This window comes from Condylura cristata, unplaced genomic scaffold (genome assembly GCF_000260355.1).
Source record: "Condylura cristata isolate star-nosed mole 26May11 unplaced genomic scaffold, ConCri1.0 scaffold00015, whole genome shotgun sequence".
NCBI lineage: Eukaryota > Metazoa > Chordata > Mammalia > Eulipotyphla > Talpidae > Condylura > Condylura cristata.
In genome coordinates this window covers 15344316-15364051 of record NW_004567116.1, presented here as the reverse complement: position 1 = coordinate 15364051, position 19736 = coordinate 15344316, and the positions used below count along the sequence as shown (strand labels likewise).

Below are 19736 nucleotides of genomic sequence, written 5' to 3'. Positions count from 1 at the left end.
GTGGCAGCTTAGCCCTCTCAGATGCTTAATGCAGTGAGGCTGCACCTCATTGGTATTCAGGGAGGCTCCGTCATCACACGCTGGGCCTGAAACTGTGCTGTAAGGACAAGTTGGTTGGCTTTCCTGGTTTGCGATGAACAGATCCCCCCTCATTGTTCCGGCTTGAGCTCCTGCTTTAGCCTGGCGTGATGCCAGCATGATGGTTTTACCCTGGGGAGCTCATATCATGTGAAAAATTTAAATCAGGTCTGTCTGCCAGGACACACAGCCCTAATCCGTTAAGTATTTCTAGCTAACAATGCACACGGGGCCTTTCAGCTTCACAGTTGTGTTCTGCTAAGACCATGCAAATACAACTGCTTCTGCATGTTTTTAGAGAATTGAGAATTCCCCGAACCTACTTGGTTCTACCCAAATCCCTCACCAGCACGCAAGCATCTGCCACGTCTTCACCTGAATGTGATCCACCCCCCTTTTCCAGGGCAGGACTGTCCTGCTGTGAGCCTGTGAAGGGCTGTCTTCTCTTGGAATAGCTCTTATGAAGACCCGAACCTTGACTTGATCAAATTCTGGGAACCTGAATCCAGACTCCCAGTTCTAGAACATGCAGACACTATGGCACTGAGCCCATCGGTCCACTCTCCCTTCTGCATTCAGGAAAATTAAAACACTGGCACTTGTTCGAATGAATGAATGAACCTTGTATGGAGCTTTTTTTTTTTTTTTTGAAGATGTATTTATTTATGCATACAGAACTGGGGCACAGGCCAGAGGTGTAGGGGCGGTGAGAGGATTCAGCAGAGACAGTGGGAAACAGAACAGGCAGATTGATGAGTACACTGCTGAGGGGAGCAGCAGGCAGGTCAAGAGAGGTCTGCCGTGCCATGTGGGCCACTTCTAGGACTGGGGATCGAACTCACACTGAAGCGGCTGCAGCCAGCTTGCAGTGCCGTGCTTTAACCTGTTGCACCACCAGGGAGGGCCTCTATGGATTATTTTTTTCCAAAATCAAGCACTGCTATCGGAAAAAGAAAATTTCCTTGCAGGAAGCTCTAGTTTTTCCCAACCACCTCTTTCACACTGCTGGTTCGTTCCCAGGAAGTGGAGTGTTTTTTCCCAGGAAGTTTGTTGTTGTTTTTTTTTTTTTTTTTTAACACATCCCCCAATGGGGGGACATTTTTAGGAATCTGAAAAGGAATACACAGTCAACCTTACATGTACTGAGTCTGTATTGGCACCCCTGTGTGCTGTGTTACATTTTGGATGAAAGGGCCGTGCCAGGCCTGCAGCCTTCCCTGCTCCCTAGCTGGGTGAGGTTGTGCTCGCTGTATGTATTCCCCTTTGGTAAAATGGGGTTGTCGGCCTTTACTCATTCTAAAACCCTTAGAGTAGCACCTGGCACTGTAAGAGTCGCTGCCTCACCACCTTTGCTGCTGCCACTATGATTGACGTTATTATTATCACCATTACTATTATTAATTGCTGGGAACAAAATCCTCCACTGAAACAACACAAAACAGACCGTGGGCCCCGGCCTTTATGGAGCACAGTTTCCCGGGGAGGCAGGCACTTAATAAAAGTCATGCAGCGTCCTTCCCTCAGCTGCGGTTTCCATTTCTATGGTTTCAGTTACCCACCATCAACCACAATCTGAAAATACTACCCACAGGGTCGTATTTTGAGGAAGACAGACCGCATTCGCAAAATCTTTCATTACACCTGTTGTAATTTTCTGTTTTATAATGAGTTATTGTTAATCTCTTCCCCCACCACATACACACACACAGTATTTTATTGTTTATTTATCAAGAAAAATTATCCCTTAACCCAAATACTCATGTTCTTTACTTCAGGCACACAAATCAGTGATCAGCTTCCAAGGGAGTGAAGCCAAAGAAACCCTTTCTGTTTCAAGATCACTTTGCACTGGAAGATCCCCAGCCTTCCTCGTGGCCTCAAAATCTCTCATGAAGTCTTCATTTCTGTAGAAAGCTTTGAGCACCCTCTTTCTTGGTCAGCCACAGCCAACTTAACACAAAGCAGCCACTCCCAGGAAGGCAACAATACACTATCACAGACGTCTGGCCAGAAGGCCTGAGGTTTCAACAAAGCGTTAGAAGTCGTGGTAGTTGTTCTCCTTCCACCCTCTTTCTTGGTCAGCCACAGCCAACTTAACACAAAGCAGCCACTCCCAGGAAGGCAACAATACACTATCACAGACGTCTGGCCAGAAGGCCTGAGGTTTCAACAAAGCGTTAGAAGTCGTGGTAGTTGTTCTCCTTCCACAATGAAGGAGACATGGAGAGGACCCTGTGGTCAATAATCTCTTACTGTGCCTGACTTAGAAATGAACGTATCATAAATATATGTGTACAGGAAAAGCACTACATATGTGTACTATATGCACACACACATACATGTATGTGTGCATCTGTACATGTAGAGGTTTGGTTCTATCCTCACCAAGGGTCTTGGATGTACCCCCCAAGAAAAAAGGGGACTTGGAATGTACCCCCAAGGAAAAAGGGGGCTACCATGGCAGTGCTATAATTATAGCATACATCATGATGAAAGAGAGATAACTTGTTTCAGGTGAGCACAAGAATTACCCTAATAAGGAAGAGTCCCCAGAGACTTTCCTGAGGGAGGAAATGATTGCTCAGAGATGGAAAGAAAAGAAGACAGTCATTTATTATAAAGTAACTGAATATAGAGAATACTTTTTAAAACCACCCACAATTTCTCTACCCAATGATGACCACTACTAACATATAATAAGCCCTCCACATCTTTTGTCTGAACAAAGAGAAATGCAGAAAAACACACACTTTTTCTCATCTGTGGAAATGGCCTTCCTTGCTGATAAAATAGATCCTGTTCACTAAATGCTTTCTGTCACCAAGCAGCATGCTGTCACCTCCTTTCTGGATCACCATCAGGCCAGCTTCCTGAACACCGCACCCCACTCTGGATCTCCTGCTCAGTTGAATTCAGTTACGTGTCCCTCCCACCCTCACCAGCCCAGGAGGTGCCCAGAGTCCCACCAGCCCATGACAGGCCAGCATCTTTCTACAGGGCTACTCAGTAGACCCCCCAATAGCATCCCTGATGTGCAAACAGTGTGCAGAACCTCTAGGCTGCACCTGAGCCCTGACTTGCGTGGACGGGCTTCTCTGGCCTGGGAACTTCTGTGTGCACATGTGGAGGGCCAGAGCAAACACGTGTCACCTTATCTCTTAAACTACATCTCTTATCCTGGGCACCTATGCTCTGAAGGAATCCTTTCAAGGAACTTGTTCCTGGATTCATGAGATACCCCCAGGTCTTAATGAGTATCTTGGAAGATGAATTGTTTGTCCTGAAATTGCTGAAGGCGCAGGTCACGAAAAGTCACCTTTCAAGGAGATGCTTTTATGGACTCAAAGAAAGAAAAAAGCCATGGCCTTGTGCTCTGTGAATTGGCTTTCCTCCTCTATCCCTCCTCCCTAGCTACTCAGTGACAGCTTGATTCATCCCTTTTTTCTGTGGTACCATTGATGAGATGGCTGCTCTCCCGTTGGGGAGATCCCATTAGCATAAATATATGCATCCTGCCTCCTTGGGGGAGGGGTGCTTTAAAGTCACCTGTGCAGCTTTCTTTGTGCCACAAACCTTGTCTCCTGCTCTGGCCTTGGCTTCCGCTCATCTTTTATACTCACAGCTTCACCTTGAATGAGTCCAACATATAAGAAGTGAGTAACCAAGGTCACTCAATAAAATGGTGAAGCAGTGTCTTGGTATATTCAGGTTGACATCACAAAATACCACAGACTGGGGGCCTTACTCAACAGGAATGCATATCCCATAATTCAGGGCGCATGAAGTCCAAGATCAGAGTGCAGACCAGCCCGGTTCCCGGTGAGAGACGTCTCTGGCGTCCCATCTCCAGAGGGCACTGAGCCTGTGATGAGCTCCCCGCGTGATTCACTGAACCCTGATCTGCCAAAGGCCCCATCTCAGATACCATCGCTTGGGGGGGTTGTCAGCATTTCTACATGTTACTGTGGAGGAGACACAGATGCTCAACCTATCATAGGACAAGTTTCAGGAATGCGGGTTAAGAAAAACAAGTCATCAAGAGACCATGACTGGCGGATATAAGATCTGAATTTGGCAGGATGGTAGGACATCGGGAGGCGAGAAGAGAATCGCACCAGGTCCAGGCTGTGCCACTTACACGTGCCCGGGAGACACACACTGACTCTCTGAATTGCCTTTCCTTTTCTGGACAAGTGAGGCTCATGGTGCTGGCTCCTGGGCTTGTGGGGAATGTTCTTCATTAATCAGTCAAGAAGTAACTATGGGGTAATTGGTTATCTGGGATGTGTCAGGCCTTGGGTGAGGGGCTGAAATGAAATGCAAGCAACACAGATAGATACTCCACAGGTGTTTCACGGTGGTCGGGGCAGGGCAGACCAAGAACAGGACTAGAGAGAGTGATGCCAATGAAGGAGCTGTCGCCAGCACGATGTGGGGATGGAATGGGAAGAAAGCACTGTTTACATTTGTTGAAAATATCCTCAAAGCCTGGTTGCAGTGGGTTCTGAAAATGGGTACCTGCAGGGTTATATGAGGGTCAAGTGGGACTGGCGGTTCCAGAGGCCACACGCTGCCCTGTGGAGGCTGGACATGCAATCACGGAAGCATGAAATGATAAATCTGCCACCAGAAGGTGCCCAGACCGGGGGTGGCAGACCTCTCCACCCATCACAAGGCCTGGCTGTGTTGCTATCCCGTAGGAAAAGAGGGCTGTGACTCCAGGACATTTTAAGAGATGGGTCTTTTGTTCTAGGTTGACATATATGGCTTTGTATTTAGATTGGAAACAATCTTGATGCATTTTTTACTGTACAAACTTAAGTTTGAGTAACTGGGTTTGCCATAAAGACTGGTATTGTGGTATTGGTGTTTTTGTTACGTGGTTGGTAAAGTGGTTTTTCGGGAGGGGGGTGATTTTTTTTTTTTTTTGTATCTTTTAAATTAGTTTTCAATTAAGTTTTGAAAGGACAAAGTATGAAATTAACTAACTTGCAATTAATTTCAACAATAATTATGCAAAAATTCTAGGCATGTGAAAGATGGGGAGCGTGGAATAATTAGTTGAGGATTTTTTCACTACCATAATTACAGTGATGAATATGTATGAGGCCATTTGGGAAAGGAACACACAGCAAGCAATTGTATTTAATTAAACTTTTAGCTGGCTTCACTCCGCTGCATTGTGTTTTAGTTTTCTCAAACTATTAGCAAAGTCTCCCCAAACAAATAGCCCCTATAAATATAAAGAAGATCATCATGGGTGCTTCTTTTTCTCAAGTTTTCTTGTAATTTTTGTAGACCTCTAACTATCTTGGACCTTTGGCAGGACATGCATCCTTGAGCAGGGCAGAACCTGAGTCACATCTAAGATGACCGTTGCTTTTTTTTTTTTTTAAATGCATGCAAGAACTGGGTTACTGGCCAGAGGTGTGGGGGTGGGGAGACAGTGGGGAGCAGAACAGGCTGATCCCCTGAATTACACTGCTGAGGGGAGCAGCAGGCGCATCAGGAGAGGGCTGCTGCACCATGTGGGTCAGTTCCCTGGTTTGGGATCGAACTCGTGCTGCAGTGGCTGCTCACAGCCTCCCATTGCTGCGCTCCAACCTATTATGCCAACCGGGAGGATCCCTCCGATGATTGTTTTATGGCTAGTAATATAACCCTGTCCTTGTGCATAACAGCCTTGTTTCAGTTCAGCTTGTGTCAAAGATCCCTCTTAGCATTTCTTGGGGCATCCTTTCCAACGGTGTGGGGTGCAGAGACTGGGATCTAACAAGAATGTCATAATAGGGGCGTGTCCTGAATTGAGCTGCCCCTGCAGGCCAGTCAGTGTGCAGAGTTGTGGGGGTGCTTTATCCTCTCCTAACCTCCCAGCTGTGAGGGGTCAGCGACTTAAGGAACTTGCCAGGGTCACATGCCAACTAATTGGCAAAGAGAGGTTTAAATCCAGCTTTTTCAGTTCCCAAAGCCTGTGTTTTTGCCATTCATTCACCCTCACAGTTCTCTGAGTTGAAAAAAAGGAAGGAAATCCTCTGTTTCCTCACGAGGCTGCAAGTGGAATGTACGCAACTTGTTTTCCTCAAGTTGTCCCTCTGCTGTAGATAAACATTGTGGTTTTTGCAGAAGCAGCAACAGATATTTCTTGACCCTCAAATGATGCCCCAGTCCCTGTGCCCTATAATGATGGTGCTGCTATCCCCATTCTACAGATAAGGAAAACTTGGGAGTTTAAATAAGGTGTCAGGGCTGTGAATCAGCACACAATAGAACCAGGATTCTGATGTGAGCCAGTCAGTCTCCAGATCCTGTGGTTCACGCTAGACATCAGGGCATCCTTTCCTCAACCCCATGGTAATGGCCCCGGCAGCCACCACCAGCAGGGAAACCGTGTCCCAACGAGGCCATCTGCAGCCTTGTCCCATGGAGGTTTCTAAGAGCCAGAATCTGAGTGCTGGAAATCTTAAAATCCTTTCTGTGGCTGCAAATGAGGTGTGATATTTGAATGGCTGTAAAGAATCTTCCAGAATCTCCAGAGCAAAACATTATAAAAGTGTAGAATGTATAACTGTACTCATTACAGGATCTTGTTTTTATTTAATACAGAGCACTTTTTCTGGGGTTGCATTTCCAAACAGAGCTTTGACCCCTCTCTCTGGGGCCCTGCTGTGTAAGGCAGTGATGAAACTTTTGAAGCACTCTCTTTGAAGTCAGCAGTTACTACCTGGAATCATGTGAGATTTTTGACAACTCACCAGCAGGGCCCCATGAATGCTGATTCCATGGCCCTTTTCTACTTCTCATTAAGCTTGATGGCTTTAGTTTGAAAAAAAAAAAAAAATCACAGATGCACTTACCAGGCAGCCATTAGCAGCAGTGGGAAGCTTCTTTCGCCAAGTGAAGCAATTTCCTCACTCTGTGATTAAAGCAATTTAGGGGCTAAATGTATTTATGGGCAAACTTGGTGAAGTGAGACAGAAGCCTTTTACAATGCCCGTGTCAGAGGGGACTCAGAGGCTCTGGGCAGTGCGTCCTGGTGTCCATCTTAAGTACAATGGGCCAGTGCTGTGTCAAGTGCAGCATGAAGAGGCACTGAGGAAGATAGCAGTTGACCCAGAGTCAGAGAGTGAACCAGCCAGTGGCCAAACGCCCATTAGGTACAGCGGTGCTGATTTCACAGGTGCTGATTTCACAGGGTGTGTGCTCATGGATTTTGGTGCTTTCTTGTAGCCGGAGTTTCTTTGCTGGTTGTTTCTGTTTTCTTCTGGTTCTTACCTTGACCAAGTTCTCCCAAGGCATCATTTTGCTGGTAGTCATTGCCGTCTTCTACCGGATACCTGTTCAGATGGTTACGTCAGCTCTTGCTCCAAGAAGCTTGCAGAGAGCTAACTAACCACAGACCTCCAGCTCCTTTCTCCTCTGCAGCAGGGAACAGAACCCTCTAACACTGAGAGTTCTATTTTCCAAGCTCAGCAAAGGCTCAGGGTCAACAACCTGTTCAACTTGGACTTGCCTTGTACAGATCCCTGCCGTCACTTAGGCTCACCCCACCATTGGCTCTCACCAGTGTGGAAGGCCAGAGAAGTTTTCAGCTTGTGTCTCAGCACTAGAACATGACTTCAGGAAGAGGGAAAGTCACAAGCTTCATGGGGCTGGCCCTCTTGCGGTTTTGGACACCCTTGGGGTCCCTGTTGAAGGGCTGTCCACAGAACTGTCTGCCACACTGGTGGACATACCACAGGTGACAATATCTTCAGCTTATTACTTGAGGTTTTGAAGAATCTTCCACAGTAGAGGAAGGAGGAAGCTTGGCTACATCTCCTCTTACTTCCTCCAAGTCTTTATAAAGAAAAAAGGTTCGGGACTTGTTTATCTGCCATCAGACAGGATGCTTCAGATTAGCTTCAGTTAAGGTCTGTGGTGTTGAGACCACAAGGGGACTTTGTCATTATGACTGATCATGTGGTTTCCTCCACTGAAGCCAATAAAAAAAAATGCAATTAGCAGAGTATCCCTTTATCTCCCTCATTTGTATGTTCAATTAGTGAGATTGGACACAGAAACTGTCAGAAAAGGGCTTTGCCAGGAATGATAGGATAGCCAGCAAATGCTCAGAAATGATGAGTGGAATATTAATTGACATGGATCTTGTGGATGCTTCTGCCTGAAAGTTTCTACTCTGCATCTTCAGTCAGATATGAAATTGGTGTTGACACCAGTGTCTCCTCATTGCTCTGATGGGCCTCACTAGAAGGAACATTTGATCTATGGAAACAACAGAATTAAGCTAGACACCCTTAACTTTTGGTCAGAAGTTATTTCTTCTTTCCTCTGAACTTGGAGATTCTAACATTGCAGAGAAAAATCATAGGGAGTCCAGAAAGCTTAAATGCTTCTTAGAGAAGGGAACATTATATCCATGAAATATTGAATGGGGATAATAATGCTATTAATAGCTAATACTATGTGTAGTGGGCACAGAGACTGTCAGCAGGTCTTAAACCCATAATTTAAGACTTCTTATTACTGACTGGTTCTACAGATCATATTATAGCATACCCAACATGTGTGTGCTGACAAGAGATTCTGGTAAACACTCCAGCCCTCAAGAAAGGTAGGGCTTTCTTTATAGGAAACTGGCCATTCGGGTCCCTGAGGGCGGGGGGAGTGAGGAGCCCCACCACATGAATGAACTGAGCACTGAGTTTCTGGGAGGTTGTTGCAAAGAGAAATGAGTTCTTGATGAAGAGCTCAGGGAGAAGTCATGGAGAACATGACCATTGGCCCTCAAAAGCCAGCCAGGATGTGGACAGGGGTTCATGTTGGGAAGGACCCAGCAGGCCAAGGGAGCAGCATTCTAGAACAGAAGGGCTGGAGAAAGGTCTCTGTAGGATTGTTCCACACCCAGTTGTATGGAGAAAGGTCTCTGGAGAGCCCTGTAGGATTGTTGTACACACCCAGTTGTATGGGGCTCTGGCCCCAGCTGCCTCTGAGGTGGCCTTTGTGCTGTTGCTGGGACAGTGGTCACTTCTGAAGGCTCCCCGCCCGGAAGCTCACTCACATAGCTAATGTGGTTGACAGCCCTCTTGTGGGCCTTCTGTGCCTTATCAGCTGACTGTTGGCTGGAGGCCTCACTAGACCGTTCCCATATGGACCTGTCCTTGAAGCAGCCCACATTACTTATACACACACACACGCACGCACGCACAGGTACACATATGAGTACCAGCAACAGAACAGAAGCCATGGTCTTTTTTCCCTTGAGATGCAGTTTATATATAACATTATGTTCCTTTCAGATGTATAGCACAATGATTCATTACTTGTACATATTGTGAAATTTGTATGTATTTGTGAAATAATCTCCATAATAAGTCTAGTTAATATTCATCACCATCCATACCTTTTTTTCTTATGATAAGAGTTTTTATTTACTCTTAGCTATTTTCAAATATGCAACAGTGTACTATCGTCACAATACTGTATAGCATCTCCCCGGGGCTTATTTTATAACTAGAAGTTTATACCTTTTGATTACCTTGCTTCTTTTTCCCAGTTCCACCTGCTCCCTCTGGCAACCACCAGTCTTCTCTGTATCTTTGAGTTTTTCTCGTAGTCCCACGTATAAGTGCGAGCATACACTACTTCTCATCCTCTGTTTGACTTCACCTGGCAGAATGCACTCGAGTCCATCCCCATTGTCACCAATGACAAGATTGTCATCGGTTTTAAAGCTTAATATTATTATTCTACCCCCATTGACATGTGTAGAACATGCATGTATCCATGTGTAAATAGATTTTTTAATCCACTCATCCTTCAGTAGGTTCTTAGTCTGCTTCCATATTGTAGCTTATGTGAATCATGCCATAAGTAATTCAAGGATGCAGATAGCTTCAGGTGAGTGTTCTTATTTCCTTCAGATAAATACCAAGAAGAGGCCTCATTGAATCACAGGGTAGTGCTATTTTTTAATTTTTTGAGGTACCTTCATACTAGTTTCCACAGGGGCCGTGCCATTAACATGGAGTTCTTATCTCCATCCTTGCCAGCCCTTGTTATTCTTTGTCTTCTGGTAGTAAGCATTCTCACACGTGTGAGATGCCACAGTCTTTATAACCTAATCTTGGAAGTCACCATATCATTTCTGCATATTCTGTTTGTGGGAAGTGAGAAAATTAGTCCAACCCCAACTCCCAGACAGGCTCACCCACACGCACGTCACTCCTAAGCTAGCTCACGGCTGCCCACCATGCTGAGTGAGACAGGAAGGGTCAGTAGGAAGAGCCCAGACAGGAATGGGGACGACATCGGGGGAGGCAGGCAGAGCACAAACAGGTCTTTGGAAAGACGGGGTTTTGCTATAACCAATCCCCTCTGTGAGGATTTTTTTTAGATTTTAGTAAAGATTGACTGGAAATGATTGGGAATAGATCCTGAGTGTGCATCCAGCAGGTTCTGGTCCTGAGAAGCATCAGGGACTCTGTAATCACCTTCCAAAATAACTTAGAGTTGATTCCAGGTCTGGGGCTGGAAAATACAAACCCTCTTCTGCTAGCAAGTAGACAACTAATCCCCAAAGGGGAAGACAAACAAACAGAACCATCGGGTACATTGAAAGTTTCCAGGAGCCAACCAGAAAGAATCCCCCCCGTTCGGTTTGAACAACAAATTACAGAACAGTAATACTGGCTTACAGTTCACAGAATAAAATAAATATTCATGAGCCCCTCTTATGTAAATAAATCAATAAATGGGAGGACATGGAAAATCTTCATGACCGAAAAATTCCCGTGGATGAAAGTAAAGAAATGGGAGAAACAGAAAATAACCTGTGTAACAGCACAGGAATCACTGTAGCAGGTCAGGTCCACAGCGGATGCTAAAATTAGTAGGTGTGTTTGAACAGAAACAGGATATTTGCATAGTTTCAAAGAATCTCCTCCCAGACACTTATTCACTGCAAAGGGAAAATTAAGAACTTTGCAACAAAGAATCTTGGCAGATACCTCCTTAATCATCCAAATGCTTGTGGATCGAGTCATCAGTAAATACATATCAGGCCGTGCAGTGGAACATGCTGAGAAAGTCATTCACCCCTTTTCAGTAAGTTGTAGCTTCTCTTAATGATGAAACTATCTCAGAAGGACCCCAATTAAAGAACAGCCTATACAGTAAGTACTTAGATTTTTTGAAAAGTGTACAAGTCATGAAAAGCTAGGGAAGGCTGAGAAGCCATCTCAGATAAGAAGAGGCAAAACCACAGTGGACTCTGGGTTTGAATGCTAGGAGAGGAGAGCATTAGTGGACCTGGCAGCATCCATAAATTCTATCACTTAGTTAATGTAATTGTTCCAAGTTAAAGTTGTAGTTATCACAGGCGCGCTCTGGTTCTGTAAGGTGTGCCCATAAGGGAATGCTGGGATCTTTTCTCTGTACGATTGCAGCTGTTCTGTAAGTCTAAATATATAGCAAAATAAAAAGCTTACATCAGGAGAGAGAGAGAGGGAGAGAGAGAGAGAATGTGCTTGCCTAGCATTTAGTGAAGGTTGTATATACTTATAAAACAAAGTCATACCTGATTTTTAAAAAACGCATGTGTTGATGTGTTCATTAAGTGAAAAGATTTTAAATAACCATGTATATGTAAAAGAACAGCTCTTTCCTAATAAATGCCTGGACTCTCTAGAAGACTGCACACAAGGTAACTGGTATCAGTGTTTGCCTCTCGAGAGACAGATATGGAAAACACACTGATTTTTTTCCCTGCAAATCCTGTTTTGCCTTTTGAGTTGCATGTGTCTGTATGGCCTATTAAAAAATAAAAGATTTGGGCCCTCCCTGGTGGTGCATCAGGTTAAAGCACAGCACTAAGAAGCTAACGCCACTTCCGCATGAGTTCAATCCCCGCCTGCCCCGGAGGAGATCCACATGGCGTGGCAGACCTCTCCTGACCCACCGGCTGCTCCCCTGCCTGTTCTGCTCCCCACTCTGTCTCTGGTGAATCCTCTCACCGCCCCTGCACCTCTGGCCTGTACCCCAGCTCTGTATGCATAAATAAATAAATCTTTTTTTTTTATTTTTTTTTTTTTAATGTAAGTACCTGTGGAAATCCTGAGCTTCCCTTTCCAATTCCCAGTAACTCCTGCCCCATCACAGAATCTGCTGGCCCTCAGTTACTGGATAAGCAAGGTTCTCTGCTGCTGACCCTGCACAGAATTTGTCTTTGTTTCCATTGATCCGAGGGGTCCTTTCATTCCTCTTCCGAAGGAGGCTGACTTGGATCCTCTGACAGTGACAGAGGCTTTGAGTTCTTTGCTTGCTTGTTTTAATACGGTCCCATTAATGTTTTAAAATGCTGTCCTGAGTCTGCAGCCTACATTCAGTGTCTGGAGACCTTTGGACAGGGATATGAGGATTCTAAAACGCCCCTGGGGGTACATGGTGATTATTTCTCTTTAACGAATCCGGCAGATAGTACTGAATCCTCCACTGTCCAGACCCTGTAGTTACTCATCCATTATGGAGCAGCGGGTCAGTGACCATGGCCCAGGAGGCCTCTGGTCTTGGAATGGAGACACAGCACCTTGTCCTGGAGAACACTACAATGCCCCACCAAGCCTTTGTTCCGGGAAGCATGACTCAGACATTCCAGCTGCTTTCAGAGGACAGGATTGCAATTAGGCAGTTTTCTCCCACTACCCAGACAGGTGGTGGCAGCAAGAGCAGGCACGTGTCTTTCCAGTTGGGTATTTCCCATCCAACATCAAACCAATGTAGAATGTTGACTCACTCATTCTAATGGGAACAATTAGCAAGAGCCAATGGAGGCATGGGTTGGAAAGGGTGTGCTTGATTTCTTCGGTGATTTCCTGATTTCTCTGTTTCCTTCCAGTGTGATTATAGTCACTTTTTCATGATGGCCCAGTTTGGTGTATTGGAGTTACTTCCCCCAAGAGACTGGAAATGGGTAAAAGCAGCTAGTGTATCTCTTAGCTCATGGATCATGATAGTAATGGTCTGCTGAAGGAATTACTTACACATGCATGGGCCAGACAATCGATATTTTAGGTTTTATGGCCCATGAAGCTGCCTGTTGCCCCTGTACAGCTCAACCATTGTAGCCTGAAAGCATCTGTAACCATACATACGTGAATGGTCATGGCTGTGTTCCAATAAAACTTTATTAAAACAGTAGCCCAGGCCCTCCCTGGTGGCGCAGCGTGTTAAAGCACAACACTGAGAATCTAAAGCCGCTTCCGCATGAGTTCGATTCCCGCCTGCCCTGGAGGTGACCACATGATGCGGCAGACCTCTCCTGACCCGCCCGCTGCTCCCCTCAGCAGTGTACTTCCTCGATCTGCCTGTTCTGCTCCCCACTCTGTCTCTGGTGAAGCCTCTCACCACCCCTGAGCCTCTGGCCTGTACCGCAGTTCTGTATGCACAAATCAATAAATCTTTAAAAAAACAGTAGCCCTAGAGAGGCTCAGGGTTCAAGATCAGATTGTAGAAAATTCAAGGTCCAGGTTCTAGACCATTGTTAGGACTCTGCAGTTGAGGACCATGAGCAGCTGGCTCATTTATTTCCTCAAAAGAGCTTTCTAGATGCTGTGCAGAAAATGGATTGGAGGGGAGCAAGATTGGAAATCGAGGGAGGTCATCTCAGAAGTGCACATGGCAATACATGGGCCATGTGATGGGAACTTCTCCCCTAATGTGGAAACCAAACTAACAGGACCTGCCCCTGGGTTAGACACAAATGGCAAAGAGAAAGAAGGACCAGGGCCTCACGCCTGGCCTCAAGGGCGGCAGGGGATGACATGGTGGGATCGTAATTGATATTTGATGATGATATTTGTTTTCTCAGCCCTCACTAATGAGATCTTATTTGCAGTGACGATGGCACGCCTGAGGTAGATTTTTCCTCTCCGTGGATTCTTAGGGTTAGCTTTGCCTTGCAGTGCTATTTGTTTATGATTACACGGCATTATGGCTCCCTGCATCCCGCCTGAGCTAGCAGTATTCCATCCTGGCCGCTGACACTGCAGGCTCAATAAACCATTGTATTGTAACTCTCCAAGCCCTATTACCAGGCCAGAAACCAACTGACCATTGAATTCAAAGAGTGTCTGCTAAGCATTTAATTTTGCAGCTTCCTCCAAACACTCCAGGTAAATAGATACAGTAGGCAATAGAAATAGTAATTCTGTACAGCCCTCCTTATTCAGCAGATTTCAGGGGGCACCTAAATCCATTTTAAGCATGTTGCCTGCAGGGACAGCTCAGGTATGTTACAGGCAGGAGGCCGTGAAGTCACTCTGTGCACAGGTGAGGTGCCCTGGAGGTCTCCCTGATACTTGAGCTCGTTGCCAACTCTCATATCACTCCCCTGCCAGCGACCATGGGCTGTGGTCTGCAGACGAGGTAGCAAAAAACTACTATTCCTCTTTCACTGTCCTCTCCTGTTGACATATCTTAAGCCATTACACAATTGAGCAAAATTCTGAAAAGGCCACTTGGGCCCTAGTTCCCAATTACCCTCATCACTGAGTTTTGGTAGCAATCTGAGTTCCTATTAAAGAATGCCCTTTTCTACCTTAAATAGCCAATTAAGTTCCTTACCCTCCAGCTAATTCTGTAACTGCCCTGGGCCTGTTTCTTAGCAAAGAGGCCATTAACCAGCTAGGTCCCTGGGTTATCATTGGTGCCTTCTTCATCAGAAGTGAGATCAAACTCTGAGGATATACAGCAGCCCCGAGCAGGCTTCAAAGAGCTCTGGGCTCACCAGGGACTTCCTCTGTGCCAAGCGCTTGTAAATTACAGGCCACTGGTAACAGTTGGCTGTCTCAGTAGCACTTGTTGAAAATGTAGGGCCTTTCAGGGACACTTCTCATCCCCTTTACGCAAGGGTGGGCACGTGTGAGGGGTGGGGAGAACAAGAGCCCCTTTATTCTCTTGGAATGAGAACAACAGAAAATTCCCAGGGTGATGCCTGCCTCCGCTCTCTTCTGTTTTAGAACTTTTTTATCGCTTACTCCTCACTCTTCATTCTAAATCTGATAGCACTTGGACCCAGACTCTCCGGGGCCCGGAGTCCCAGCCCCTCTTGCCAGATAGAGCCCCCCTAGTTTCCCTCTGGCACAGGACCAGATGTCTCCTGCAGTGATCTCTGCCGCCGCCGGGCAGGCCGGGCAGTGTGAATTTCCCATCAGCCTCCTTTCAGTTAATTTTAGAAACTTGAGTTGCCATGGTAATGGTTCAGTGGGGTTTTCGTGGTTTTCTTTTGATTCAGTCATTTGCTGGTCTGCCCTTTAAATTAAACTTTTTTCAATCCGCATCTAAATTGGGTCTGGAGATGTGCTTGGAATAGGGAGTCACAAAGGGGCTGCAGCCGGAGCCAGCGGGGTATTTAAAAAAAACAACAGGGGGTGTGAGGTTGGATATGGGGGTGTCTGTAGTTCACCGCGGCCAAGACAGTTTCTGGAAGCGTTTCTGTTTGAGAGAAAATGGCCGTGGGCAGAGTGGAGATGATCCTAAACTTTCAGGGCCTCTCCCAAGCCAGTGAACTTCTTCTCTTGGGCTTAACTTCTATGCCATGTGGTTTCTGAATCCCCAGCACAGGGCCCATTGTGGGCTCCGAACTGGGTAAATGAAGTGCCCCCAGCCAGACTTCCTCCTGGATTCTCTGAAGGACCCATTGGTGGATCCCTAAAACCTCCCTGTGGTCCGTGCCTTCCTCTGGCAGCACCCCCCACCCCAACGCCCCGGTCAGCACTCACATGGCCCTTTTGAACTGGTGTTGGAATCAGTCTTTGCTCAGATAAAAGAACATCACTGAAGCAAGTGCACAGACAGTTCACGCAGCTCCAAAGCAATTGCTTTGCCTGTTTCTCTCAACTCCGTGGCAGAATAGGTTTTGAATCTGAATTTTACAGGCAAAACTTAGAAAGATGGAGTAAGTTTCCCCTAATCCCTCCTATGGGCCGAGGGAAAAGCAGAACTCCAAGCCAGTCAACCCAGCCCAGACACACACTGAGCTCCGTGTCCACTGCCCTTGGTAAGGGGGTAGGCCCACCTCCATCACCCCTGGGTGAAGACAAGGGTGCAGGGGAATATTGGTGACTGCAGACTGAGGGCAGCTCTCCATCTCCCAGGACAGTGGGTACTCCATGAGGAGGGTGCTCGTTGCCTACAAATGAGGGCTGTGTCACAGGGAAAGAGCAGAAGTGGCCTTTGGACCAGATCTGAGGATAGGGACAGGACAGCCCGTGAGGGCCTGAGTACAGACAGTGGCCACACCTGTAAAGGCAGAACTCATACCGCAGCCTGCCGCAGCTGGCCAGACAGCCAGCATAGTATCTGCAGTCCTCCAGGATGTAGATTGCTGTCAGACAATAACTCTTGTAAGATGGGCCCAAGTTACCCTACACTTGATTAATAACGAACGGTTTGCCTAATTTTTACCCCCACTTCTTACATAAGACTCACCAGAGAAAGCCACACTTGCTCCCCTAACCCGTCACATATGAAGCCCCTCCTCTAGCCAGCCCACCTCCAGCTTCCCCAGGCCAGCACCCCCAAGCATGGCACATATCTGGAGCCTTCCCGCCTTCCCACTACCAAGTTCGCCCACACCTCTGCCTGCCTGTGTGTCCCTCCCAAAACGCAGGTCATATAGGATGCCCTCCTAAGACAAACTCTGAATGAACCGCCTTTGCTGTCTCGTTTGATTGGTCTCTGTTTATTTCTGCATCAGGTTAAGTTGTCCTAGGCACCGGTCCGGAAGGAAGGGGCTTCCCGGAGCAGCGGTGTGAGGACAGCCAAGCCAGCACTAGGCTGGGGCTGAGCCTCCTCAAGCCTCCTGGCCTCTGCGTGCAAAGTACCGTGTGGTCTGGGCTCCCACAGAGGGGTGGGTCATGTGTAGAGCAAACTCAGAGAGAAGCCATTTCCTCCCCACAGTGGGGAGCGGCAGTACTTGCTAGTACTTGCACGGAGTACTTGCAGTACTCCGTGCAAGTACTAGCCCTGAACAAAGGCCGGGAGGATGGTAGGGAGGAGGTTCTAGAAAAAGCCCCTGCAACCAAAAGAAGGCAGACTGCAGAGAGCAAGTAGGGGCAGAGCAGAGGTGACTGTGCAGGGTGAGGGTAGCTGGAGTTGGGGGCGGGGAAGTGGTGAGACATGGGCACCAAGCGCCAGGCTCAGCCAAGAACTTGCATGCCGGCCTCCTTGGGATCAAAGGTGTCTGGTGTTCCCGCTTTGAGAGGACCTTGTTGCAGCAGCACTGGATCAGAGCACATGACCCCAGTGTGTGCCAGACAGCAGCCCTTCCCTCCTGGTGTGGGAGCCCCAGTTCTTGTATGCGTCTGAAACTCAGAAGCTGTGAATCTGTTCTTGGTCAATAAAACTCCCCTTTGGGAGCCTCGCTTGTAATGCTTCTGTTATCAGCCCTTCCCCCTAAATTATTCAGAAAGTTTTCTGCACTCGGAAGCTCCAAGTGTGCGCACTCAGCACTTCCCACGTAATAAGGTTTAACAGGCAGATGTACCGCTGCCGGTGAACCGGGGCCATGATGCACTCGCAGATGCAGGGAACAGACCCAGAGCTGCCTGGGCTCCTCGTGCGTTTGAACTAGATCAGCTGCTGCCTACTCGGTCTCTCAGGTGTCAGGATGACAGGTGTGGGACAGCCCTCCCGACAGCCTCTCTCTTTGCACACTCGAGAGACTGCCTGGCGCTGGGCTGTCAGTGATAGTGATGCTAAGGCTTAACTGGGTAGCCTGGGAAGTGAGTGCCGCTGCTGTGGGGGCGTACACAAGGGGCTGGTCTCGTAAGGTGTGATGCATCTGCATCGTGAGACTCTAGACAACAACCTTTGTCTAGAGTGTGGGCGGGTGAGGGCCGACGTCCATTCTGTGGGTTATGTGCAAGGGGAGGAGTCATATTGTACGTGCAGAGAGAGCACTTTGGAAGCAGCTGTGCTGAGTCAGCCGTCTGCAGCCACGGGCCAATCCCACCTGCTACCTGTCGTCATAAGCGAAGTTTGGTGGGGACTCAGTAATGCTCAGACACTGGCACATTATCTCTGTCCACTTTGGTGCAGCCACAGCACAGCTGAGTGGTTGTGAGTGAAACTGTGTGGCCCACAGAACATAAAGTATTTATTATCTGACCCTTGGTAGAGTTCGCCAAGCCTTCATCGACACCAAACTGTATTTTGTTTTTTAGTCAGTTTTTTTGTATGGATTTTTATGGGTGGATTTTTCTGTCATGAACACGTCTGTAGGCGTTGATCTTAATGAATGTTTATACTCAGAAATAAAGTTCTATTTAGAAGAAAAGAAAAGTTTGCAGGACCACACGCCCCAATTTTGAGATTTACTATAAAGCTGTGGTTATCAAAACACTTATTGGCATAAGGATTGGTATATAGCTCAATCAAACTAAATAGAGAATCTAGAAATAGACTCAGACTTCTACGGGCAATTGATTTTCAACAAAGGTGCCAAGGTAACTCAATCGAAAAGGATAGACTTTTCAACAAATGGTGCTGGAACAATTGGATATCCAGAGCAGGGAGGGAAAGGAGAAGATTAAACTTCACCTTGTACCATAAACAAAAATGAACTTGCAATGGATCATAGATGCAAATAAGAGCTATAGCTATAAAATTTCTTCAAAGATTTCTTGGATAGAATACAAGAAGCACAAAATGGAAGAGAAAAAAATTAATACAGTAGAATTCATAGAAAAAATTACAGACCAATAGTCTTCAAAGACACTGAAAACTAGATGAAAAGACAAAAAAAGACTGGAAAAAACATTTGCCAAATGCATCTCTGGAAAAGGAGTTCTAGTGCAGAACATTTAAAAGGTTTACTGCTCAGTAATTAGCAGTCAACTCAGCTTAAACATGGACAATAGTTTTAAACAGATAATTCACCAAAAACACATACAACTCAGCACAGCAAAAGATGCTCAATATCATTAGCCACTGGGAAATGCAACTAAAACCTCAGTACGAAACCACAGACAGCCACTGGGACAGCTAGAACTAAAAAGACTAGTCCTATCACGTGCTGGTGAAGACGCAGGACCACTGGGGAGGTGAGAGGCAATAGCAACTTTGAAGAGCAAGTGGCATTTCCTTAGAGTTACCATTCGTTACCCTAGGTAATGTACCAAGGGTATCCTAGGGTATGTATGAAGAAATAGGGGAGAGGGGATATAACAGTACCTAGAGCTGGTGCTAGAAATCTGTTGTGACTGCTGCTAAAGTCTGAGATGACTGGGATGAAGCGCATCCCAGGAGTTGTGCGAAACACTGACTACCCTACCACAGGTAATGTCAGGAACTACGGGCAGTTGGGAGAGCACAGTGATCTCTGGTAGGGATCAGATTGTCTGCAATTTATGCAGCAGAAGCAGCAGACACAGGATGGGAATTCAAACTGTTTGACAGTGGAGCGTGAGGGCACGAGCTTGAGGGACAGCCAGAATAAATGGAAACCTCATTATCCATGGATTATGCCTTGGAGCTCCGGTCCCAGGCAACTCTTATATTAGTAATTTGGCCAGCGGGCTCATTAAGCTCTTAAGAAAAGTGAGTCTACTTAATGAATTATTACAAGACGACATTTTACACACAGAGGGGCGGAAAAAAAA

General features: G+C 46.6%; 1 protein-coding gene across 1 annotated transcript in view; it reads left to right on the top strand.

Annotated features, from left to right (window-relative positions):
* LDLRAD3 (low density lipoprotein receptor class A domain containing 3) overlaps positions 1 to 19736 on the top strand; it is a 142934-nt gene that overhangs the window by 117612 nt on the left and 5586 nt on the right. The window lies entirely within an intron of this gene.